The 27,455-nt window shown below is 45.0% G+C and overlaps 1 long non-coding RNA gene across 1 annotated transcript in view; it reads left to right on the top strand.

Moving 5' to 3' along the window:
* The window catches only part of LOC111773258 (uncharacterized), a 73,687-nt gene that overhangs the window by 20,615 nt on the left and 25,617 nt on the right, over window positions 1-27,455 (top strand). The window contains exons 2-3 of the long non-coding RNA XR_011437999.1: window positions 20,569-20,652; window positions 26,195-26,289. This is a non-coding gene — a long non-coding RNA (uncharacterized lncRNA). The remainder of the gene's footprint in view (window positions 1-20,568; window positions 20,653-26,194; window positions 26,290-27,455) is intronic.

Genomic DNA, 27,455 nt, shown 5'->3' on the forward strand with positions numbered 1-27,455 from the left:
TAGACCTGCACAGGAATTAGAGCCCCAGGGCTTGTTCCTCGGTACTAAACAAAGCACCATGGGCCCTTCCAATCCAAGCTGCTCTCCGCCTCTGCCATGTGTCCCTCTCATTTGAGGATCACGTTACTGATGGTGATTAAGATTTGAGCACAAATGACAAGAAGCAAAAGCTGTCTCTAAGTGAACTCCATAACTGTGGAAACCTGACTTTGTTTACTTGGTTACTTGGCATTGTCTGATCACAATCGGATTCAAATCATATGGAGTTAATTCACACTTATTGCTGCTTTTATTTGTAAATCTGTTCTGTTGTTTTAAAAGGCATTCTGATTGTCCTTGACAAAGTAAAAAGATCCTGGAGTCAGAGACTGTGTCTTCTACTTTCTTAAAGATTCCTTATTATGTCTGTCCATGGATCCTTAGATCCAGGCATCCATTCACCAATGGTTGAATGACTATTCCTGAGCCACATGATGGAATGCAAAAAAAAAAAAGCACAGACCAGCATTTTCCTCAAGATACTCATGGACTCTTGGTGGAGAATGGGGTGGGTATGCATGTTACAAAGGTGTTCAACCAAGGAGAGGCTGAATGTCCTCAGCAAGTCTCCCCTTCCTGGAGGATAGGAGAAGAGCTGTACACTGGAGGAGCGATTCTATCTTCTTCAGCCTTAGATGATCTTGGAGCCGTAACCCATTTTCAAGATGGGCAGTTTGAGGATGGAAGGGCTATCTGAATGGGCATGTGCATGCATGTGTTTGTGTGTTGCTTGAGCCTATCTCCCCACCATGGTAGGCTCTGGTAGGTGTAGCATTAGTCTCTTCCCCTTCTTCTCTCCTATGGAAACATAAATCCCTTTTCTAACAACAAGCTTATTTCATGTCGATCCAGTGAGATCAGAATACAGTGATCATGGTGATTTGTTCAAGGATTCCCATGTGACCTAGGCAGGATCAATCAGTATCCTTTTGTACTTTTGCTAGAACCAGTGGCAGAAGTATTCTCTGTGTCTCTGTCACTCTCTTTTCCTGCAAGAACTAACTATCTGAGATGGGTTGAACTCACTATGTTTACAGGTGCAGGTGGTCAATTTTGTAGCATGTGAGGGAAAATTACCTGAGAATTAAGTCAACATTGAAAAGCAAAGTCAATAGATGGAGACAGAGAGAGAGACATCTGATGACATTGTTCAAATCAATCCCTGAATCTAGACATTTCTGAAACGTGCCCCGCCCTTTGGACTTCCTGGTTATACAGATCAGCTCATTCTTTTTTTTTTTTTTTTTTGGTTTAAGCTGGTTGGAGTTAAATTTTCTCACACGCACATCAAGTAGTCCTTAGGAATACCTTTTCTTCCACTTAACTCAGCTTTAGGATGCTTAAGGCATTCTTGGCCACCCTGAACAGAACAAAACTTTATAATTCTTTACAAGGAACGTGTCCTTTTGTAGCCTGCCATCTGCTTTGGTGGCGGCAGGTGAAGAGACAGGTCAAGCAGCTTGCTGAGCAATACTCAATGGAGTGAAATCTGCTACTGAGGTCCTTGATCTCCTTACCTACAGAGGCTTTTTGAAACACACACTTCTCTCAGCATTCCTTCTGTCTCACTTTGGATTATTTCCCTCTTGTAAATTGATACTGAGGGTATGAAGCCAAGGGAGATCTTCATAAAAGAGCTAAGTTTTTCAGGAGGGATTTCAGAGTGAAGAAGCAATTAAGTAGATGGGGCTTGCTGGAAGTAGAGCCATGCCACTCACAGAGCCTCTGTCTCAGAGCAGCAGTGTTTCCTTACACACTGGCCCTGAAGTTCCCTGTGCACAACTGTCTTGCCCTGTATCCTTGTGATGATGTTGGGCCGGGGGGAGGAACTAGGAAGCAAGGAGTGGTAGTCATTAGAAGTAATGACTGGTATTCTGATTTTTTTTCTGGGCACATGGTAAGAGTTCATTACCTACCTCCTTAAAGGTTTGTGTGGCTGAATGACTTGCTCACAGTGAAATGAGAGCAGAAGTAATGCACTCATTCTGGGGGAAAGCTTTAAGGACTACGGCATGGTTTTCTACATTATTTCTGGCATGGTACTAGGTGATATTCAAGATGGGGAGGTTCCATCAACCAGGCTGTCCCCAGTGAGGAAAAGGTAACCATCCTGGCATGGACATGAAGCATGAGCAAGAAAGAATCATTGTTGCTTTAAGCCACTAACGATGTTTATAACTATGGAAAAACTAGCCTATCCTATTGGTAAATGGGGACAAAGGATTTTGTGAGTGTAGCAGTTATGGTTCTTAATTTTCAGCTACAGAGATCAAATCTGGTTAATTTAAGCAGAAAGGGAATTTATTAAAAGGAATATTGGGTAGTTCAAAATAACTTCAGGAGGCCTGGAGTACCTGGATTGTAGGCTACCCACCTGACAACAGTCTTCCAAATCGTGCAACAAAACTAAGACAGCAAAGACATCACTGTTGCTGCCGCGGGGCACTAACACTGCAGGTTGCTCTGCACCAGCCAACCGCCAGCACTGGATGCTGCCTTGGGAAACTGAAAGTAGGTGCTGCCACACATGGACAGAATGGGTTCTCTCAGCTCCTCCCTCTTCACAGTCTTGCTTCCAATATAAAGTCTGAGAGGGTTCATGTAGGGTAGTTCAACCAAATGACAGCATCTGCTGCACTTTGTTACAGGGATGTAACCGGAAGACCACTAGGCTACAAGATGACTAGGGATAGAGTTCAGACTCTCAGCGAGGTGAGCCTGAGCAGTTCTCTTTACCTTTGTGAGCTTGTAGGGTAGCATGAGGATGAAAGGAGACCAGGGCTTTGAAAGCTCTAAAACTCTCCATAAACATATGTTATTATGTGTTTGTGTGTTCAGATATGGGAAGCCAAGAGCCCAGCAATGAACCCAGCACTAGGCACATGTTGGTTACTCAATATTTAGCAGATAAAGGATCTAAATTTGTCCAGGTTAAAGACCTTAGCCTCTCAGTACCCATCTATCTCCCCCTATGGAATGTAAGCTAGGGATTTTTGTTTGCTTTGTTCAAGGAGATAGCCCCACAACTAGAACAAGGCCCAGAAGAGTGAGCCCACAATAAACATTTGTTGAATGAGTGAATGAGCAGGTGAATGAAGGAATCTCTCTATTCTGTCAACCGAGACCAGAATTTTCCTAGCCTAGACCCTTCCTTCTACATTCATCCAAGGATTTTCTTCCTGACTCAGTTCTACCTTTCTTCAGCTTTCGTGAAGGGGCTACAAAAAAGAAGCTTCCAATTGTCCAAGAAACCAGCTTCTGTCATTGTTTCTCCAGGTCTTAGGATAAGGACCTGCTGGCTGCTTTGGAAGGAAGCTGGCCCTAGTCTCCAAAATTCCCCCTTTTAGCCCACTACCCAATTATTTCTTTGCCTTTTTAGCTATAGTTTTCTTTTTCCAGTCTTGGTTCTGAGTTTTCCATTGCTCAATTGGTCCCTAGCAGAACTAGTCTAACTACATGACTTTCTGCCTCTTAGTGACAGTTACCAGCCCATCGAGGAACTGTCATTTGACTTATTCCAGGGTCATACACAAAAGTCATAAAGAACGTAAGGTGAAAACTGTTGGACCTAGAAAGAACTTTAGAAGACATCCAAACTTGCTTCTTTGGGGGAGCCTTTGAATTTTTCTGTTTCTTCTGCTTGTACAGCATCTCCCCTTGATCTTTTTATGGCTGGCTTCTTCTTCTTGTTGGACGCCTCAGTATAAAAGTCACCTTCTCACATAGGTCTTCCCTGAGTACTCAGTCTAAAGTGGCCACCCAGTACCTCTCCATCATAAGACTACATACACTTTATCTGCTCATTTCATATATGTGTTTATTAACTTATTGATCATGCAAGCAGAGGAGTACCACCTTGCACATATCAGGAAATCAATAACTTTTGTTGAATGAATGAATCCAGTTCAAGTCCCTCTGGAAACTGAAGCCCAGAGATTTAAAGTGACCTTAAAAAGGTCACATAGTTCATTAATGGAAGGGCAAGGGCTGGAACCTGTAGTTCTTGACTCTTGTTCAGTGCGTTTCCTACCATACCTTTGTAACAGTATAGGTAAGAAGAATGAGCATTTCTTGAGTCCACACTATGTGTCAATCTCCATGCTAGTTACTCTCTACATATCAGTCAGTCTATCCTTATGATAACCCTACAAGGCTCATAGAATTCACACTTGTATAAACAAGGATACAGAGTCTTTGGGGTTCTAAGTAACTTGCCAGGTATCACAGTGCTCCAGAGCAAGAGTTGGGATCTGAACCAGCTTGGTCTGACTTTCAAATGTTTTGTACCCCCCTTCAGACAGCATTTGCACTTTGTTAGTACTTCTGTACAGTAACCCTAAGTAGTGAATAAGAGGGAAATTTCAGGCACTAGGGAAGGCTGACAGAAGGCATGGGGTAAGGAGGCTATGAGGCTCCCTTTTCCCTTCAAATCACACTAGAGAGGTGACATCTCTCTCTTTGCCTGCTCGGCTCCACTCTCTTTTCTCCATGAGAGGACAAAGAAAGTTGGGATGAATGTAACTGATGCCCAAACGGCTAGAAAATAAACTATTGTGTCAATGATTTATACATTCCCAGATACAGAACTCGTGGGCTGAGTGATAACAGAGCTCATGAGCCCCTGGTTCGTCCCCCATCTGTTCACTCCTGTTTGTCCTGGCTCCACCCACTCTCTGTCCTCTGGGGCTGGTGCTGCACTTACTTGGCTGCCTCCTGACCTTGGACAAACTCAGCCATCTCCTTTCTCTTGCTCTTTCTCCAGGCAGCAGAATATTTCTGGAGGAACCACATAGTTCTCCTGACTGGCCTTGACACAATTCATGTTCTCTTGCCTCAGTGGGCCTTCCATGAGGCTCAGCAATCCTTTTGCTCTGCTGTGGTCACCAGCTCCTTCCCATCCTCCCTGTTGTAGTGGAGCCATCCGTGATGCATTCCCCAATACCCACCCAAATGCACATGCCTGGTTGGACAGCACAGAGGGAGCTGTAGGTCTGGGGAAAGGTTTCTCAGCCCTGTAACAGCTTCTCTCTAACAGGTAGTGATAGTCAAGGAGGTGCTGGCAGCTCCCCAGGCCTGCATTATAAAAACCTAAAACTCACCTTGTGGACTCAAACTCCTGTCCCTATGACTCTGATAAAGGATTTGAGGGTCATTGTGTTGAGAGAATCGTCTTCTTGCCTCCATCCTTTCCTTGCTATCTCATCTTCCTTCTTTCTTTCAATGGGAATCAAGTGCCTACTGTGTGTCAAACACTGTTCTAGCCTCTGTAGAAGGAAAGCTAAAGTCATTGATAGCCTGGAACTTCCATGTAAGTAATAGTTGACTTCTGCAACATCCCTTCTTAGGGTTCCTCCCGAGTCCCCTACATCCCTGATATGTATTTGTTGGCCTTTTTTGCATCAATGTATCGACATGCTCATTAAGCTTACTTATATTCTTGGGCTGAAACAAGCTCTTGGGGCTCAAGTCTAGTTCACTAGATTTCTCTTTCTGAGACAAGGAAGAACAAAGGCAAAGGCAATAAGGATGCAAGGAGAAGATACACCTGCTCAAGACAGAGACCCTCAAAGCAGCTCTTGTAGCAAACCAAACATTGAAAGTAATTTTGGTTGAGCTGAGATCTCCCTGGACTCAAGAGCACAGGTGTCGACAGATGAGAGGGAAGAATTATCTTGGAGATACAGTAATAAGCTAATGCAGCGTGCATGACAACTTAGGGACCGAGCGTTCGTAAATATATTCATGTTTTCTTCCCAGTAAGATTGATTAAATACCCAAGCACAAAGTTCTAGTAAAAGAGAGATTGAAAGAGCAAGAGAGAGAAACGGGGAGTGAGCCGGAGAAGTTCTGGTAAAACATATCAACTCCGGACAAAGAATACTTCATCAAACACATAAACAGCCACTGCCTGATACATTAGAATCTGGAGGTACCATAAATTAACCTGCCAAGAAACTTTGCAAAAGGTCATATTTAACATTCATCAGCCTCTGGGAAGCAGTGTGTATTTTCATGGCTGAAAGAAAGAAAAAAGACTGCTCTTTTTGCATTGCATTTTCAAAATCACTTCCACATTATTCAGCAGGAGAGGAAAAACATTTCCAGTGATTTAGGGACAGAGAATTGATTCTGTTGTCACCCAGCCATCCCCTGAGTGTGATGTTGAGGCATATAAATGGAAGGGAACATCACCTGGACCCGACTGTCTGTTCACTTTCAGATTAAGTCCTTTCTTTTGCTTTCAACAGCACAGTGGTCTTATTTTGAAAAGTGCACATCCATAGATGGAGCGGTGCTTTGAGATCCACACAGTGAAAGAGCAGCTCATGGGGAGGGTCATGGTCAGCAGAAAGTTGTAAGATGAAGAAAAGGAATAATTACTCCAGTGGCGGCTGGTTTGGAAGACGAGCCTGCGTTCTTTTAGGCTACGGGACCTTGAGCCAGGGCTAAGACTGGGGTCATTCACTAGGACCGTATGAGGTGTTGGACTCACAAGTGCTGGGAATTAGTTCCCTCACCCCCTGATGGGTGTGATAACTCTTGTCTGTAGAACAGCTCGAGAATGAGCTTCTCATCTGGCTGGGAAAGGTCTAGGATGAATTGAGAGCAGTGATTTTCTGTGTCTTCTCTCAGAATGCCCGTTTTCTAGACCTGACTTTATATGGATGCTTCTGTCTTTATTCCTGGTTACTTCAGACTCTTCTCTATGCCTTTCTGTCAACTGCTTTTCCTAATTAGCAATTCTAATTTTCCATGAGACAGAGCGACATTAATATGTAGTTGACTCAACAAATATTTATGAAGCATTTGCTGTGTGTGTCAGGCTCCGTTCTAGGTGCTGAGGGTACAGCTGTGAACAAAAACAAACTTGAATTCCTGCCCTCATGAAACGTAAATAAATAAACACAAGAAATGGATAAATAGCCTCGCGACTGACAAACATAATAAATAAATAGAGTGCATGGTAAGCAAGAAGGTGACAAGTGCTGTGGGAAGTCAGAGGAGGTGACAAGGTTGGGAGTGCCAAGGTGGATACAATTTTAAATAGAGTGGTAAAAGTAGGCCTCACTGAGAAGGTGGTATTTAAACAAAGGCTTGTAGGAGATGAGGGAGGAACCATTTGGATATTTGGGAAAGAGCATTTCAGGCAAGAGAACAGCAAGTGCAAAGGCCCTGAGGTTGAAATGTAGCTGGCCTGTTTGAGGAGCTGCAAGGAGGCTGTTGTGGTAGGAGCAGAATTGAGCAAGGGGGAAAGGGCGAGGGGAAGTCATGCTAAAGGGTGATTGTGTAGGGCCCAGCAGGTCAATGTGAAGGACTTTGGCTTTTACTATGAAAGAAATGGGGCATCTTTGGAGGGTTTGGAGCAGAAGAGACACAATTTGACTTACACATTGATTTACAAAGGTGCCCATCTCAGTGTTGCTCAGATCTGCTCTAATCAGAGAGGAAAAGGAATTCAACCTAAACCCACAGGCACTGAGGGAAGCTGCAGGCAATGTGGGGCCCTCCCAGAGCAGCTCCTCCTTCACCCTCTCTTTCCTTCCACAAAGTCTTTGTCAGCTCTTAGCAGCAAGGCATGGGCCAAGCGCTGAGGGGTGGGAAGATAGCCATGCTGGACCGGGCTGGGCCCTGGGGCAGCGCAGCCATAGATGGGGAGCATCTGGAGATGCTCTCAGGGCTCCTGGATGGGAAGCAGGGGTGAGGGGTGACTTAATTTGCTGTCTCAAAGAGTGTAGCTGAAAGACTGAGACTGCTCCTCACCCTTGCAATGTCCACTCTCCCCTTCTTTGTAAACAAAACCTTGGTTTTTTCAGGTGTTGTCTAACTTCCCTTGCAGCCAGGGGCATGTCCAATTATAAGCAAAAGTCACAGAATGGGGCTTCCAGGAAATCTTTTGAAAGAGGGCTGACTCTGCCGGAAGGAGTGCCTTGTTGCCCCTTGTTCCCACTTCATTTACTCTGATGACTGGAGCCCCTACAGCTATCTTGTGATCTTGAGGATGAAAGCCAAGAGCTCAAGATGGCAGAAAAATAGGGGTCTGGGTTCATGGGGCCCCCTTATCAGCACTGTGCTTCTCACACTTGGTCTTACTCATATCAGAGAATACACCCCTAATTTCTTTAAACCACTGTTATTAGTAGAGGAATGGAAGTCCTAACTGACAGAGAAAGTGACTTAGCTTTGAAGTGCTTTTGATCACCCGAAGATGAACACGGATGCAGAAATATAAGGAACTGAATTTGAGTCTTATGTTTCAGGTGAATTCTCTGGATGATTTTGGCCAAATTACTTAATAATAGTGATAACAGTTAGCATTAATTGTGCAATTACTTACTATGCTGAGTGCCGCCTTTAATTCATTATCCCATGTGAGCCTCACAAACCATGAGATGGGATAGGTTTTATTACATGCATTTTAAAGATGGAAAGAGAGATTCGTGGAGATTAGGTCAAAGACTATAGAGCAAGCAAGTTGTAGAGCTGGGTTACAAGCAAGTCCAAAGCCTGGTTCTTAACTACTGTGTAATACTCCTATTCATTTTCTTTGGACCTCAGTTTTATCATCTGTACAATGGGTAGTAGGACTGGATGGTGTTTGAACTCCCTTTTCAGCCCAGGAACTCCCTGGAATATATCTAGTCCTTTTTGTTCAGTCTTGCCATCTGAGCTTGACCTTGATGTCCCTAGTACCTCTCTCCATTCCCTACATTTCCAAATGGTCCCTTTGTCAGAGATGCTGGAATCTAAGCTTTGTCTGCTTCCTCCATCTTGAGAAGAGCGTCTCATTAGACAGCCCGAGGAAGCGGCCCCAGCTGGGGAGCACAGCGGGTGTTCAGAGGATGTTCCGCAGGGGCCGCGTGCCCCAGCCTGCTCCAGCCGGCTGGAGAACCTTCTGTCAGCCACTGAGCCGGCTCACTGGGGGAGCCGCATCTCCTCACAGCCAGACAGTCTGTCTGTTCTGATGATCAAGGAGGGACTTGGTGAGAGCAGCAGTCGAGAGCCCTCCCAGGTGATAAAACTTCCCGGGGGCACTTGGGAGAGGTGGGCTGCTGGCAAAACGTGAAGAACAACCTCTGCGCTGTGTAAATACATTTATGGGATGGAGCTGTTCCGTGGCCCTCTGGGGTCCATTTCCTGAGCTGTGTGGCAGGCACTGTCTTCCTCGGAACGATTGACAGGGCCGGTGGGGAAGCTAAGCAGACCTTGATTTCTTTCCTTGCGTTGGCACATTTACCTAATGAGCAGAAGGCACAGGCCGGGAAAGGCACTGAAACGGGGACCACAAGGGGCCTCAGAGTGGGAAACTCTTGCTCTGTTTGCAGTGTGGACAAATTCTGCCCTCTTTCTCCACGTTCCAGTTCTCCTTGGTCCAGGTCTTGTAGGACTCTCATTTCCCTTCATGGGGCAAACGGGAAACTCCCTTTGGGGCTTGCCTGGGTTGGGGGGACATTGTTTGGCTGCTGCAATTAGGAAGACCTGTGCCTCTGGCTCATCTGGGAGGTGCTGTGGGGGCTGTGGGTGGGGTGAAGCAGATGGGTGTGAGGTGGCGGTGCCAACAGTGCAGGTGGGGTGGCAACGCCCCTCTATTCACTCAGAACCAGCCCCTTAGATTTAGATGGGATTCTGGAGTTCTTGATGGGTGCAGCTCAGCTGCCAAGGGGCACTCAGTGAGTCACAAAGGGAGAATGCAGCCCCTTAGCAATGGGCGTTGAGGGCACTCGACCAAGCCAGAATATTGAAATATTTCAGGTTCAGTCAAAGTTTCTGGCAGGTGCAAAAACATCCCTCTGGTTCAGCCTAGAGAAAGAAGAGGACTCAGGACCTGGTGTTCCCAATATGCTGGAGTGTGAGGGTCTCCGAGTTATTTCTGCCTCCTCCAGGGCTGAGGCTGGTGCCTCATTCTCCTTTCATTGTCCAGTAATTGGGCTTGAGTCCTTTCTCATGCGTGGGCCTGGGACTCCCAGTTCTTTGGCCTCTCTGTTTCTGGGGTGGGCTCCGGGTCAGGGCTTGCTGATGCGGGAGAGCATAGCTCTCAGCAAATCTACATGAACAGCTGGGAGGAAACTGCTGCACTGCAGGAGGGGCCGTGGTTTGGCTGCTGCGCTTTTTTCTGAGATGGGCAGCCCCGTCATCCTTCTGTTTGGTATCCTGGGGAGGAAGAATTTCTGGTGTGGAGACATATTCAACTGCAGATTCCTGCCCTCCACGAGAAGTAGCAGAAGCTTCAGCTTTTGAGTCGTTCAAAGAGGGACTGGAGCAATCCCCAGGGATGAGCAGAGATGTGCTTTCCCAGCCAGCATCCCTGGAGATGAGGTGCCTGACCCACTGGGCTGTTTCCACCTTGAATTTCTACAACTCGTCAGTTTGGTCTCTAGGGGAAGGAAGCCAGACAGCTAGGATTCTCTGCGCTGCGGCCCCTGGGATAGCTATTGCTACAATGCTGGCGTCTTCATTCACAGCTTTTCAAGCGTTGGGCTTTTGATCACCCAGCTTCCCGTTCATCTCTCAGCCCTCAGGACAGCTGGGGGGCAAAGCTGCAGGGTCATCAGCCCTGAGGGGATGTTTTTCTATTAGCTGCTGCTGGAGGCACTTGGAAAAGGATGGGTTTTGCTCCAAACTGCCAGCCCAGCTTGGGTTTCTTCTAGCTCAGAGTTTCAAATAGCTGAGGGCTCATAACCAGGGCCTCTGTGAGTGTCTGTGGAGGACAACCAGGAGAGTGTGGAGGCTGTCCAGGGAACAAGGCACCATGAGCCCAGGATAGAGGGAACAAGTTTCTAACACTGATGACAAATGAGGCCGCGGTCCTTCGATCCACTCCGACCCACGCCAGCCACAGGAGCATCTCACAACCTCCTCTATAGAAACAGGAGGGCTCAGCGGCCCTGCTCAGCGCGCCCTTCAGAACTAATGCTCAGAGATAAGACATAGCACTAGAATTAGATTCCCACTCCAGTTTTCCATTAAACAGCAGAGCAAGAAGGGATCTCGATAATCATCTGTTTTCAGCATCCTTATTTTACAGATAAGGAAACTGAGTCCCAGTGGGAATGATGATAATAATAATAGCAAATGCCTTTATGTTGCCTACTGTGTGCCCACGACTGTTCGAAGCACTGCCTCATTTCATCCTCACAAAACCCCACAAGGCAGGTATTGCTATTATCTCCGTTTTACAGATGAGGAATAAGGCAGCAGAGGCTGAGTACCTTGCCCGAGTGGGCACGTGGTAGAACTGGAATCCAAAGGCAGGCGAGGCTGGCTCCAGGGTCCAGCTTCTCAACCACCACGCTAAGTCACCTTGTCAACTGGTCTGAGTCAGGACCCACAATCCAAGCTTTCCAAACCTCCATCCGTGTATTCTTCTTCTAGATCCACACCATCCAATATGGTAGCTACCAGCCACATGTGGCTATTGAGCACTTGAAAGGTAACTTGTCTGAATAGAGATGCATCGTAAGTATAAAACACTCTCTGGGTTTCAAAGACTTGGCACCAAAAAAAGATACCTCATTAATATTTTTTATATTGATTACATGTTGAAATGATAATCTATTGGATGTTTTGGTTAAAATAAAATGCATTATTATAATTAATTTTACCTGTTTCTTTTTATTTTCTGTAACTGCTAGACATTTGAAGATGACCTAAGTGGCTTGCTCCTGCGCCTCACATTACGTTTAACATTATTATGTGACTTGTATTTGTGGACAGCACTCTGCCATCCCATTGGTTGCTGGTGGAAAGCAAAACCTGGGAGTCCCAGTGCTGTTGAGGTTGCATCTCAGTCACAGCCCCGGTGACTACAGGGCCTTGCAAAGAGGGCATCTCACCTGCACTTGCCTTGTCTGCACCTGTGACTACATCTCTGCTCTGATGATGAGCTGGAAACCTTCCTGCCCTCACTGGGATGATGTCTTCAGGAGGAGGGCACAGTGGCAAACTCTTCAGTGGAGGTTAATGAGGCTTAATGGAAAGGGCATGAGCCCCACAGATCTATGTTTGAATCCTGGCTTTATTTCATATTAGCTCTGCTATTTAAACCCTGAGCTTCACTTCCTTATCTGGAGAATGGGACTAATAATACCTACACCTCTGAGTTGTAGAGATAAATGGGATGTTGTATATGCAGCACTGAAAGCAGAGTGAGGTCCTGCTAAAGACACTGGTCCTCTCCCTTCCAAACCCCATTTTCGGAAGATGGCTTTCTCTACCATTTGCAACGTCACGTCCTGGTGACCAAAATCTAAACTAGAGAAAACACCAGGGAATATAGTCCCTGCTGCTTTTTCGTACTCTGATTTCCTTGGGACAAGCCTGCATCTCAGTTTCTCTGTCTATAAGGAACGTGAGGCCCCTGGAAGACAGACCCTGCCCATGCTGCCCAGTGATAGTTGGCACTCAGATGCCAGCTAGTGGTGTTCAGAGTGTGTGGGAGTGGAGTGCACTGGGGCAGCTTCTGGGTTATCATCTTCCCATCCTTCTCTGCTCCTGGAACCCAACTGGCTCTGCCATGGGCTCTGTCCTGGGTCATACACACAGTGTGAATCCGGGACCAAGAAGGCTCAAACTATCCTGGGGCTCAGGGTGTCCTGAGGTAGAGCCATATCCAATGGATCTGCTCAGGGAGAATGGAGTGAATTAGCACTCACCCTGGGCCATCATTTGAAATATTTGTGCGAGGGGGTGGAGGCCCAGGTTGGGTGTTTTTTCTTGGTGAGGAAGATTGGCCTTGAGGTCAGCCCCATGGCTGAGTGGTTAAGTTCATGCACTCTGCTTCGGCAGCCCAGGGTTTCACTGGTTCGGACATGGCACTCTTCCTCGGGCTGTGCTGAGGTGGCATCCCACATAGCACAACCAGAAGGACCTACAACTAGAATATACAAACATATACTGGGGCGATATGGGGAGAAGAAGAAGAAGAAGGAGAAGGAGAATAAGAAGAAGAAGAAGGGAAAGAGAAAGAAGAAGAAGGTTGGCAACAGATGTTAGCTCAGGTGCCAATCTTTAAAAAATAAAAAAGTAAAAAGATTGGCCTTGAGCTAACATCTGTGTCAATCTTCCTCTACTTTGTATGTGGGACACCACCACAGCCTGGCTTGATGAGTAGTGTGTAGGTCTGCGCCCAGGATCTGAACCGGTGAACTGTGGGCTGCTGAAATGAAGCATGCGAACCTAACCACTATGCCAATGGACTGGACCACCCTCTACCTTTCTTAAAGTTCTCTAGGCTGTGACTTTGGGCTCCCCGTCATGTGGGGGAGTGAAGTCATGTTGGCAAAACATGGTAGATGTGCACAGCTATTCAAATCAGCAAAAAGGCACTTAGATCCTGAGCCTAAACTCGTTAGTTATATGACCATGGGCAAGTCATCCAGTCTCTTCAAGCCTGCTTCTCCTTATCTTTACAGAGAAATAATACCTAGCTCATATAGTAATTGTAAGAGAAATGATGAAGTGTATTGATGTGTACATTGAAAATATGCATTGTGGGAAGTCATTAAACGTCAGTTGTTAACATAGAGCCCTGTCTTTTGGTTCTGGTGCAATGGCGGCAGGACGATTTTCCCATCTTTGTTGTCAAGAACGCCATGTCTGTCCACAGGAACATGGGCAGCAGCAGCCCAATGAAGGAAAAGTGAAATGCAGACGCTTGCTAACCTCTTCCGTTTCCCAGTTCGTACCCCACCCTGGACACTGTCCATCTGGTGGTCTGAATCACAAACATATGGCTGAGAAAGAGAATCATTTCCTTTTCAGAAATCTGCAGGTAGAAATCAGCAAGTATAAGGACAATTTGGGACTAATTTCAGTCCCTACATGATTTTGAGCAAATAAATGGCTCACAATACGCCCTTGGCCAATCCACGTATCCTCTTGGGGCCTCTGCTTCCTCCTTAATAAAATGGGATGAGTAATCCTTGCCTCTCCTTCATTTTATAAGCTTGTAACAAGGATGAATCCAGTAATGGCTGCAGAATCCTTTGAGGTCCTTGGAGAAATAGTTGCTATATAAATGCAAAGTATGATGTCCATTTCTATTACATTGTACTTTGCAAATAAATATGTAAGCCTACCTCACTTCCATGTCAATCCTGGTCTGGCCAGCTATTTGCCATGTGTATTTTTTCAGTGAAATAATCATCTCCATACATTGTTCCTTGAAAGCATAACTACAGATCCATAAAGTGTGAGATGTTTATCATTATTTATTTATTTATTTGGAAACCCATCTGTTCTGCCTCATTTCAGCTTCTGGTGTTTCTGACAGATTGGTCGTTGGTGATGTGTGCATGGCAGGATTTCTCAATACCTTCAAGGGCCTGGATCAGGACCACTGAGAGGTTGTTGCTCGTTGTCCTTCCCATCCACTTTTTCTGATCCCCTTAATTGAGTTGTTCAGAAGAGAAGCTCTGTCATTCATTTGAAAAATGGCCTGCTTACCCTTTCCTAGAAACTTTAACCGTGTTGCCCCTCAATTCAGGAGATAAAATAACAGACTGTGGGGTGCACTTTGATTCATTTAACACCTTAGAGGCCATCAGGGGTCCTCAGTTGTCACAGTAAAAGTGACTCTGTGAGGCCCCAATAATCAAAGCTGAAGACGTGTGAGGTGGTAACTTCCTCATCGTGAAGCTTCCAAGCTCACGCTTAGGTGAATCAACGACTCTCAGGGCTGAATTTTCTTCCCTTTTAATAAAAATACACAGAAATTTGGCCCATGGGAGAAAAGTGAGTATTGATCCTGAATCAGAGTGGGAACATTTCTGTGTTTAAGAAGTCTCCTAGGTCTTGTATTCAAATGTAGACAGTGGGGGTCCTCTCGACTCGCGTCTCCTGGGATCACCCATCTCTATTGCATATCGATCCTTCTCTAAAGAGCTTCATGAGACTTGCTTCATGTTCACAAAATCCCCAGGAGCTGAAGAATTGAAACTCCTGAATCTTCTACCTTTACAGAAAGTGTAAAGGAAATTCTAGTTTAGTGTTCTCCTGAAAGTCTTGGACCCCAAGGGTCTTGTTGCTCAATCCCTGTCTGATCATTTCAACTAAATGTTGGCATACTTTGGGTAAACCTCTAGCCATAAAAAACTCAGTCTTGGGGCATGCCCTGAGGCTGAGTGGTTAAGTTCGCACGCTCCAATTCGGCGGCCCAGAGTTTCACTGGTTTGGGTCCCGGGCGTGGACATTGCACTGCTCCACAGGCCATGCTGAGGTGGCGTCCCATGTAGCACAACCAGAAGGACCTACAACTAGAATATACAACAATGTACTGGGGGGCTTTAGGGAGAAGAAGAAGAAGAAAAAAGAAGATTGACAGCAAGTGTTAGCTCAGGTGCTAATCTTTTAAAAAAAATTCAAAATCTTCCTTCTTGAGTGAGGCCTCTTCCTCCTCTCCCCTTCCCCCTTTAAATGTAGGCTCTTCTCTTAGCTTTTCTTCCTTCTCATTCAAACAAGTCCCTTTGAGTGAGCTTATCTGCTCCCATATCTTTTACTATCGTGTTAATTTTTCTAATTTATTTTTCTTCCTTAGCTCCAGACCCATACTTCTAATTGCCTATTGCGTATCTCCCTCTGAATGTCTTAAACGCACCTCAGACTCTAAACATCTAAAATCAGACTCACCGTCTTTCCTTTTAAATCAGCTCCACTTCCTACATTCATGGCCTTGGTTTGTGACAACTAGTAAACAAACTTAGCCAGAAAAATGGGAGTTATGTCCTATTACTCTATCCCATTCAATTATGAAATCATGTTGATTTCTCTCAAATCTTCTTTTCTATCTTCTCTACTGCTCTTGGAAGAGATCAAGCGCCTGGAATTTCTTACTTGGACTCTTGTAATAGCATCACATCCACCACCCCTTTCCAAGTCTTGCTGTCACCCCCTCTCCTCCTCAGTGCATTCTGTTTAAGATTTTTTTAGGACCAACATGATCATCTATCTGATCATGTGCTTTAAGAGTTCCATGGCATCTTTAGGTGTAGTCCCTCAGTGTTGTGGCCTTTGTTTCCTATATTTCCAACTTGACCACAAGATCCCTGAGGACAGAGACTCTGTGTTATGCCGCCTGCACAACTCAGATTTAGGTACAGGAGTGCGCACTAAACAAATGCTCAACAATCAAAGGGTTTAGCACAAGAAACCAGGACAGAAGTCTCTGGGTGCTGTCCATGGTGCTAGTTCCCTGATACTTTCACCCTCACCGTGACCTCTGTATCAAAAGCAGAATTCTACTTGATATGCATGTGTGCCGTTTAGCTCTGCATAGTAAAAATCCTCTGTTATCTAGCCACTGACTCCCCCACCTCCCAAAATTCCATGAAATCTTCTCACAAAAGAAGCCACGTTTTCTATTTTGTGCATCAAGGGCCACAATCAACAGAGTGCAAAGGCAATATATGAAAGGGGAGAAAATATTTGTGAAGCATATATCTGATAGGGGGTTAATATCTAGAATATATAAAGAACTCCTATAACTCAACAGCAATAACAGCAACAACCATGAAAACAGCTTGATTAAAGAATGGGCAAAGGACTTGAACAGACATTTCTCCAAGGAAGATATACAAATGGATAATAAACACATGAAAAGATGCTCAGCATCACTAATCATTAGGAAAGCGCAACTCAAAACTGCAATCAGATACTACCGCACATACATTAGGATGGCTACTATTAAAAAAAAAACAATAGAAAACAAGTGTTGGTGAGAATGTGGAGACATTGGAACACTTGTACTCTGTTGGTGGGAATGTAAAATGCTGCAGCCACTGTAGAAAACAGTATGAAGTTGCTCAAAAGTACCCAGAAGTGGAATTCCTGGATCATATGGTAATTCTATTTTTAATTTTTGGTACCCATATTCATAGCAGCATGATTTACAATAGCCAAAGGTGGAAGCAACCCAAGTGTCCATTAATTGATGAGTGGATAAACAAAATGTGGTACATACAAACAATGGAATATTACTCAGCCCTAAAAAGGAAGGCAATTCTGACACATGCTACAACATGTCCTCAACTTTGAGGACATTATGGTAAGCAAAATAAGCCAGTCACAAAAAGGTAAATACTGTATGATTGTATTTATATGAAGTATCTAGAGTAGTGAAAATCATAGAAACAGAGAGTAGAATGATGGTTTCCAGGGACCAGAGATAGGGAGGAATGAGAAGTTACTGTTTAATGGGTACAGAGTTTCTGTTTTGTGAAACAAAAAGAGTTCTGGAGATGGATGGTGGTGATGGTTGCACAACAATATGAACGTACGTAATACTGCTGAACTGTACACTTAAAAATGGTTAAGATATGGGCCCGGCTCCATGGCTGAGTGGTTAAGTCCATGTGCTCCACTGTGGCGGCCTGGGGTTTGCTGGTTTGGATTCTGGGCGTGGAACCTACAAACTGCTCATCAAGCCATGCTGTGGCAGCATCCCACATAGAAGAATTAGAATGACTTATGACTAGGGTATACAAGTATGTGTTGGGGCTTTGGGGAGAAAAAAAAAAGAGGAAGATCGGCAACAGACATTAGCTCTGGGTCAATCTGCCTCAAAAAAAAAAAAACCTGTTAAGGTGGTAAATTTTATGTTATGTATATTTTACCACGATTAAAAAAATGTTAAAAAGGAGAAAAAAGAAGCCATGTGTTCTGGTGGAACAGTAAGGGACCAGAATTTAGGAGCCATGTGTTTAAGTACAGGCTTTGCTTTCCATCAGCTCTGTGCCTCAAGATTCTCATCTACGAGAGGAAGGAACTGGGCTGGATGATCTCTCAGGCCTGTGCGCCCTCTGAAATTCTGGGATGTGGAATGGGGATCACTGTTCCCAGGGAGAGCCAGGTGGAGGGCTATGGGAACTTACTGGGAAAAGGGCCCTGAGCACCTGCTCCTGGGTGCATCCTTCTCTCATGCAAGAGATATCTTACGTTTCCTTTTCTAGGCCAACTCGTGCTCCATTTTCTGCTCTATAACAGCTGGGGAGCCAGCACATCATGCCACGGACTGGGGTTGACTAAGATGGTGGCCCCATCACTCACCTCCCTCCATGCTGCCACTCAGCCTTGTGTTCCCAGCTCTCGTCTTCCTGGGTCATCAACAGTCTGACTTGATCCTGTTTCTGACTCTCAAGTTTATGTGGAAATGCAAAGAACTTATAACAGCCAAAACATTTTGAAAAAAAGAAAAACGTTGGAGGCATTATAGTGCCTGATTTTGAGACTCATTAAAAAAACTTTATGGGTGAAATCTAGACATATGTATCAATGGACTTGAATAGAGAGTCCAGAGAGAATCTGTCACCTAGAGGACCAATATTTTTCAGTAAAGTATGGTCCCTGGCTATGTCTTCTCTCCTGCCCTGTGGAGCCATGGGGATCGAGGCTCAGGTTCACTTGATGAGGCAGAGGTTCTCCAGCCTGAGTCAGGTTCCGGGCTCCCCCAGCCTCTCTGGACTCTGCTTTTACTTACAACCTAGGGTTCCTTTCTAGCCCTGTCAGCTCACTGGTGTGCTTAAAAAGACATTTAAAAACATTCATCAGCAATTTTCAGTTGTTTCTAGTGGAACGGTTGGCCAGGACACCTAAATTGCCATACTGTCAGAAATGGAAGTCCCCTATTATATTCTTTATACAGAAATATTAAAATTCTTTATGTATGATTCTGAAACTTGTCTTTTCATTCATAGTAAGTTTTAAAATACACCCACCTTGATGCATATAGTTCTAATTTAACCCTTTTAACTGCTGTTTAGCATTCTATTGAATGATACGTCACATTTCATTTGGCCATTTACCAATGGATATTTAGGTTATTTCCAGATTCCAAATTTTTGTTATGGTAAGCAATAAACATCCTTGGATAAGTCTTTTTGTGATCTATGTTTCTTTAGAGTACATATCAAGGAGAACATTGTTGGGTCACAGATTATGTACATTTTAGAATTTGATTAGATGTTGCCAAATTGCTCTTGTGGTTGTACCAGTTTATGATGTCAGTCTTCATTTTGTTGTTGATTTTTTTTTTTTTTTTTGCCGAAGAATATTGTCTCTGAGCTAACATCTGTGCCAGTCTTCCTCTGTTTTGTATGTGGGATGCTGCCATAGTATGGCTTGATGAGTGTTGTGTAAGGTCGCACCTGGGATCCGAACCCATGAATCCTGGGCCACTGAGGGGGAGAGGGTGAACTTAATCACTATGCCACTGGGCCACCCCTCAGTCTTCATTTTTTAATTCAGATATCTAAGACTTGAGGTTATGATAAACCTAGTGTGACTCTACTGAATAGATTTTTTTCTCCAGGCTGCTATGAAGACCACTGTGCAGCCTATGGATTGGCTGTCGCTGGGTCATCCGTGGGAGGTGGGGGTGGGCTCAGGTGGTATAAGGCTCCCTCCCTCAGTGGCCGCCACAGGCAGGTCTCAACCAGTTTTCCTCAGAAGTGACTTGACAAGTTTCCTACAATTCCAAATGTCCTACAATTCCTATGCCTAAAGTTTCACCGTGTTCCCTGGGGGGACCTGCTATGTCTAGCTCATATGTTTACTGGGAAGATCAAATGAGATATTAATATGACAATATTTTCAGCTAACAAAATACATGATGGCATCACTGTTATTTGAAAACATATTTTTTTTTAACTTTTTATTGAGATTATGATAGTTTATAACCTTCTGAAATTTCAGTTGTACATTATTGTCAGTAGTGTTGTCGGTGCACCACTTCACCCTTCGTGCCCACCCCCCCTTCCCCTGGTAACCACTAATCTGTTCTCTTTTTTGCATGTTTAACTTACACATATGAGTGGAGTCATACAGTGATTGTCTTTCTCTATCTGGCTCATTTCACTTAACATAATACCCTCGAGGTCCATCCATGTTGTTGTGAATGGGACGATTTTATCCTTTTTTATGGCTGAGTAGTATTCCATTGTGTGTGTGTGTGTTTGTGTTTGTGTGTGTGTGTATGTGTGCGTGTGTGTGTATATATATATAAAACACATATCTTCTTTATCCAATCATCAGTTGATGGGCACTTAGGTTGCTTCCACATCTTGGCTATTGTAAATAATGCTGCAACGAACGTAGGGGTGCTTGGGTCTTTTGGAATTGCTGATTTCAAGTTCTTTGGATAGATACCCAGTAGTGGGATAGCTGGATCATATGGTATTTCTATTTTTAATTTTTTGAGAAATCTCCATACTATTTTCCATAGTGGCTGCACCAGTTTGCATTCCTACCTGCAGTGTATGAGGGCTCCTTTTTCTCCACAACCTCGCCAACATTTGCTACTTTTTGTTTTGGTTATTTTTGCCATTCTAATGGGTGTAAGGTGATATCTTAGCATAGTACTTGCATTAAAATATTTTTGAAACGACTCTGCTAGGTACATTTTATTTGCATGTCACAGATAAGAGGAACTAATGAGCACTTCTTTACCCTGGGCACTGACCTAAGTACTTTGCGTATATTGACTTATTTATTCCTCATGATGATCCTATGAGGTAACATTATTTTATCCTCATTTCACAGATGAGACGACTGGGCAACAGAGAGGTTAAGTGACATTCCTAAGATCACACAGCTTGCAGATGGCAAAGGTGGATCTGTGCCCAGGTAATGTGATTGCTGATGCTGTCCCTTAACCACAGTTCCATTCTGACTTTGAACAGAGATGGGAAAGGGCAAGCGGCTAGCTCAGTTTTGCTGTCACCCAGTGCTGACCTGTGCTGCACTCAGGCCTGTGCTCTGCCCACTCTCTGCACTGCCTGCTGCAACCCTCACCTGGTCTTTCTTTCTTTGGTGTTAGGGGTCTGGGGGCTGGAAGCCCCACTCGCTCCTCCCTGTCCCTCCTGCCTCCCTCTGGGAGCCTGTGGTCCCGCGACCCCTCTTCTTGGTCCTTTCCTCCCTACATGGGTAAAAGAACACTTTTCTTCATGACCTGGATCTCAGGCTTATTCTCGTCCTTTCATTTGTTGAGTAATTAATTAAAGTGACTGAAATCAACAAATGCTTATCAAAGCCTTTGCATCAGCTAATCCTCCGGGAGATGGGGGAGGGGATGGAATTCTCCCAGGGTGGTGGCAGGGCGAGCACCAATCCCAGGGGCAGGGGCGGAGCAGTCCGGGCCACACCTTCTGTGATCTGGAGAGTGGGGGAAGGGGCTGCAGGCTCCTACGGCCTCTCCTTGCTGGGGAAATGCGGGAGCTGTAGGTCTTCGTGTGTGGCAGCCGTGTTGGGTTTCTTCCCATCAATTCATCCTTTTATGGAGTCTTCTGGAAATTTCCTGTCTCCTTGGTTATAATGATCTTTGGGAATGAAAGGTTTAAAAAACAACTTCGAGGGGCTGGCCCCGTGGCCGAGTGGTTAAGTTCACGCGCTCTGCTGCAGGCAGCCCAGTGTTTCGTTGGTTCGAATCCTGGGCGGGGACATGGCACTGCTCATCAGACCACGCTGAGGCAGCGTCCCACAGGCCACAACTAGAAGGACCCACAAGGAAGAATATACAAGTATGTACTGGGGGGCTTTGGGGAGAAAAAGGAAATAATAAAATCAGACCACGCTGAGGCAGCGTCCCACATGCCACAACTAGAAGAACCCACAACGAAGAATATACAACTATGTACCGGAGGGCTTTGGGGAGAAAAAGGAAATAATAAAATCTTTAAAAAACAACTTCGAGTCAGTATACACGTTTCTATCTGATGATAAAAGACAGGGAGAATAAGCCACCACCATTCACCCAGAGAGGAAATACTTGAAACTCAGACGGTGATATGCTACTTGAGTTTTTGGTTCATTGAAGATGGTGAGTAATAACTTCTCTGAAAGGAAACAGTTTTCCTTTTTTTCTCCCAATTTATTCAGTGATTTTTGTATGTGTATGTGAGGAAGATTGGCTCTGAGCTAACATCTGTTGCCAGTCTTCCTCTTTTTGCTTGAGGAAGATTGTCACTGAGCTAACATCTGTGCCAGTCTTCCTCTATTTTATGAGGGATGCCACCACAGCATGGCTTGATGAGCGGTGCTACGTCCACACCCGGGATCCAAACCTGCAAACCCCAGGCCGCAGAAGCGGAGCACACAAACTTAACCACTACACCACCCAGCCGGCCCCAATTCAGTGATTTTTTAACTGAGCACCTCCTGTGGTTCCAGTCCTAACAAGCCATAGGAGGTTCGTAATTAGTAACCAAGGGGGCAGTGCTGCTCAGATTTTCCTGGAATCATTCAGGGGTCTGGCTCCAATGCAGGTTCTGCTTCAGTAGGTCTGGGGCAGGCCGGTCTGATGTTCTGGGTTCTAACTGGCCCCCAGTGTGGCTGGCAGTGCCCTGAGAGAACATGGGTCAGAGCAGCATTGCGACTTGTGTGGCACGTCTGGCCGGGTGCTTCCTCACAGGCCCCTTCTCCCTCCACCAGGGCTGCAGGAGGCCAGCCTCCCCTCCAGCTTTGACATGGTCTGTCTGCAGGTAGGAGTCGTCAACACTGGGCAGTTCTAACAGGTGGGCTTCGGCCTTGCCCTGGAACCCAGTTCCCGCTGTGTATCCTGTTCTGGCTTATTCTTTGGGTCTGAGTGTTCTTAAGTGGTCCAGGAACTCTGAGCCCTCCAGACTGAGGTCCTGCCTGGTTCCTGGTCACCCACCCATCTCTGAGGCTGGGGACTGGCCCCTCAGTGACAGAACTCCCTGATGGTGCCTGTCTGGTGGCCTGTGTTGATCTGAGTAGGTCTGTTCCTGAATGCCCTCCCCCCCCAGGGGCCTTGCTCTGCCCGCCTGATGCCCACCTGCTGCTGCTTGGGCCTCCCTGGTTGAGGTCCAGGCCTCCCTCGGGATACCCGTCCTGCTGGAGGATGTTACCCAAGGGATGTGGGTCCCTGGCTACCAGGTGTGATGCTCTGAAGGTCTCATGGGAGTCCCTGGTAAGCAAGGCCTCCCACAGCTCTCAAGGGGTTGCTCTGTCCTCATGACCTCCAAACCTCCGTGGGCAGAGCCCAGCTCGGGGCTTGTGTTACGTCTGCCAGCTGCAGCTCTGACCTGACCCCTGACCCACACCTCAGCCCCACAGTTCGGAAGGAAGAGACGAGTCAGGCACACCAGGATTTGAGCCCTGGCCCTGCCACTCAACAGTGTGTCACTTGTGAAATCACGTCAACTTTGCAAACCTCTGATGTAATCTTCTGCCATCCTCCCATTGATGGAGCTTCTTCCTTCTTTCATCTTAGGGCCTGTCTTAGTCAGCCATGACCTCCGGAACAAAATGCCACGGACAGGGTGGCTTTAACCACAGACATTTATTTATCACACTTCTGGAGCCTGGGAAGTACAAGATTAAGGTACTGGCTGATTCAGTTTCTAGTGAGAGCTCTCCACTTCCGGCTTGCAGACGGCCACCTTGTCACCGTGTTCTCACATGGCAGAGACAGAGAGAGAGAGAGAGAAACACAGACAGAAAGAGAGGTGACTTCCAGTATTGGCTCGTGCTCACACCAAGAGAGCCCGTAGCCCTCTGTGGTGTCCCAGGACACTGGGTCATTCATTTTTCTCCTTAACCCCGAGAGTAGTGGTTCTCAACTTTGGTTATATGTTAGAATCTTTGGGAAAAGTTTCAGAAATCTTGGTTGCCTAAGACACATCTCAGACCCATTAAATAGTTTCTATGGGGCTGGCACTCACAAAGCAGTATTTTTAAATATGTAATTCATTGAGGTATAATTTATATACAATATAGTGTACCCTTTTAAGTGTATGATTTGATGAGTCTTGACAAATATATACATCTGTGAAACCATTGCTGCTGTAGTCAAGAAAGAACATTTCTGGGGCCATCTCCATGGCTGAGTGATTAAGTTTGCAGGCTCTATGTAGGCAGCCTGGGGTTCACCAGTTTGGATCCTGGGCGCAGACCTATGCACCACTCATCAAGCCACGCTGAGGCAGCATCCTCACAGAAGAACTACAAGGACTTACAACTATGATGTGTACTGGGGCTTTGGGGAGGAAAAAAAAAAGAGGAAGATTGGTGCAGATGTTAGCTCATGGCCAATCTTCCTCGGCAAAAAAAAGAAGAAGAAGAAGAAGAGGAGGAGGAAGAGGAGGAGGAGGAGGAGGAGGAAGAGGAGGAGGAAGAGGAGGAGGAAGAGGAGGAGGAAGAGGAGGAGGAAGAGGAGGAGGAAGAGGAAGAAGAAGAAGAAGAAGAAGAAGAGGAAGAGGAAGAGGAAGAGGAAGAAGAAGAAGAAAAAGAAGAAGAAGAAGAAGAAGATTTCTATCACCCCAGAAAATTCCTTTGTGCCCCTTTGCAGCCTCTTCTTCGTCTCCCAGGAAGCCACTGATCTGCTTTCTGTCACTTAGATAGGTTTTGCCTTTGCTACAATTCCACACAAATTAAATCTTACTTTGATTTCTTTTGCACAGAAAAATGTTTTTGAGATTCATCTGTGTTCATTGCTTTTTATTGCTGAGTAGTATTCACTGTGTGGGATATTACAATGCGTTTGCTAGTTACCCGTTGTTGGACATTTGGGGCTTTCCCCAGTTTTTAGCTATTGTGAATATACTCCTATAAACATTTCTGTAGACTTTGTGGAAACATAGATTTTCATTTTCTTGGGTAAATATTTTGGAATGGAATTGATAGGTCATATAGTAAATTGCATGTTTGACTGTGTAAGAAACTGCCTAATTATTTTCCAGAGTGGCCAATCCATTTTACATTCTCACTGGTCATGTCTGAGAGTACTGGTTACTCCACATTTTTGTCAACAGTTGATATTTTCAGGCTTTTTAATTTTAGCCATTCTAGTGGATGTGTAGTGGTATCTCATTTTGGTTTTAATTTGCGTTTGTCTGATGACTAATGATACTGAGCATCTTTTAATGTGCTTATTGCCTATTTATACATCTTCCTTTGTGGCATGTCTTTCTTTTAGTTGAATTGTTTTGTTATTATTGAGTTCTAAGAGTTCTTTTCATATCACTGGTGATTCTTTGTCTGGTACATGTTTATATTTACACTTACGCACCCCCCCCACACACGTGTTTTCTCCTGTGGCCTGTATTTTCATTTTCTGAACAATGTCTTTCAAAGAGCAGAAGTTAAACATCTTGATGATGTTCAATTTATCAATTTTTTTCTTTTGAAATTCATATTGTTTTGTGACTGAAGAAATTTTTGCCTATCCCAAACCACAAAGATTTTATCCTAAATTTTCTTCTAGATGTTTTATAGTTTAACTTTTATGTTTAGGTCTATAATCAATTTCAGGTCAATGTCTGTGTATGATGTGAAGGACAGTTCAAGGTTTATTTTTTTTCATATGGATATCCAATTATCCCAAAACCACGTATGAAAAGAGTACCCTTTCTCTATTGAATTATATTGTTACCTTTGTAAAAAATATATTGACCGTATAGCTGTGGATCTATTTCTGGACTTGCTATTCTGGTCCATCAATCCACGTATCTATCTTTACACTAATAAACATTGCTTTGATTATTGGAGCCTTCTGGGAAATCTTGAAGTCAGTCAGCATAAAATCTCTGCCTTTCTTCTTCTTTTTCACAATTGTTTTGGCTATTTTAGATCCTTTGCATTTCCATGTGGACTTTAAAATCAGCTTGTCAATTTCCACAAAATAAGCCCGCTGGGATTTTGATTGAAATTGTATTGATGTTACAGATTAGTTTGGGGAGAATTGATATATTAACAACATTAAGCATTCCAAACTGAACATGGGTCATCTCCATTTATTTAAGTCTTATTAATTTCATCAATGTTTTGTAATTTTCAGTGCAGGGGTTGAGGAGACAACTACTACTAGATTTATTCCTAATATTTTGATTTTGGTGCTACTTACATGGGATTATTTTTCATTTCCAATGGAAATTTAAATTTCATTTTCCAATTGGTTGCTGCTGATATGAAAGAGTACCATTGGTTTCTGTCTATGAACCTTGCATTTAATGGCCTTGCTAAGTTCACATATCAGTTCCATTACTTGACGTGAGACATCTCTCCGTTTCTCACGGCAGTGTTTATAGTTTTCAATGTACAGATCTTGCACCTATTTTAAATCTATCCTAAAGAGTTTTTTTTCTTTGGAGGTGCTGCTGTGGATGATCTGTTTGCATCATTTCATTTTCCAACTGTTTTCTCTTCTCAGGCACCAGGATTTCTTAAGCTCTTGAGGTGGTCCGATTGTGTAGTCGAAGCTGAGAACCGCTGACCTCAAGACTCTGATCATAAACTCTGCTGGAGGTGGGACCACTCACTGTATTTTCTTCTTCCTTTGTTGCAATGTGTGTGGACGGTCCAGCTCGCTCAAGCACCTGCGAGTCCCAGCAACAAGCAGAATCATCTGCACCTGTGGCAAAGAGCGAGCCTGTGATTCCTCTTAATGGAAAGTGCTATAGGGCTTTAGATGAGAGGCTCCTGCAAGGGACTTAATGGATCTGGAAGTATGTTATTGACCTAGTGTGGACCTGACCGTGCTGATGGGCTGGATTTGAACCGCAGCTCCTCAGGACTGGCTGTGTGCTGGGCATTGGTGCTGGGAGGTGAACGCCGTAGCTCAGTGGGCTACCTATTGCCCCTGAGGTTATATATGTTGTCTGTGGTTGGGATGGGCTGGTTAGGACATATAAGAGTTGTTATTTAGCCTTTTTCTTAACCAGGAGAAAAGAGATGGAAGCTGGGATATGGGTCTGCAACCCATTCTTCATTCTCCCCAGTGCTCTGGGTACTGATAGTTAGCAGAAAGGCAAATCTATTCATCTTCCTAGCACCCTGGCACGTGGAAGCCGTGCAAGCTGCTGTCAGAACAGATATTAGGGGCTATAAAAAGTCATGTCATTCCCTCCCCTCCTTACTCTCACTTTGTAACCCCCTTTCCCAGGGAGATTGGTGCCACGCTGGCTGACTCTCCATCACCTGGAAATCGTAGAGCTCATGGGCATTTTATCGAGATTCAGACTGGCTTCACCATCCCATTTTTCTTTCTTTTATCTCCGTCATTTCTCTGCCAGGGGTGGCAACACCATGGAACGATTTGTCTTTCTGCTTTCTTCTGCTAATTTTGAAAAGAGCAGGTTGATGTGGCCCTGGGCATAGGAGAGTGAACCCGTCTCTCGGGACAGCTAGCAGCCGAGGTCGTGCTTCTAGCCACAGGGCGCTGGTGCTTCTGAACCAGGCTCAGGGAAACAGGTGTCCCTTGCTTTGCTTCCATGCTCTTGTTTTCAGCCCTGGCGTCTGCACCTTGTTCCATCTCCCAGTAGTACCAGTGCCAGGTGGAGCTAGATTAGTTGGGAAGCATTTGTCCCTTTTGATCATAAAATTGTCCTGGAGGAGAGATCCAGTTCCTAACGATTTTCTCCCTCTGCTCTTTGTTCTTTCATTCCCTCGGTGTCTGTGTCCCCTCTGCCCAC

The sequence above is a fragment of the Equus caballus genome, chromosome 4, assembly GCF_041296265.1.
Source record: "Equus caballus isolate H_3958 breed thoroughbred chromosome 4, TB-T2T, whole genome shotgun sequence".
In the NCBI taxonomy this organism is placed as follows: domain Eukaryota; kingdom Metazoa; phylum Chordata; class Mammalia; order Perissodactyla; family Equidae; genus Equus; species Equus caballus.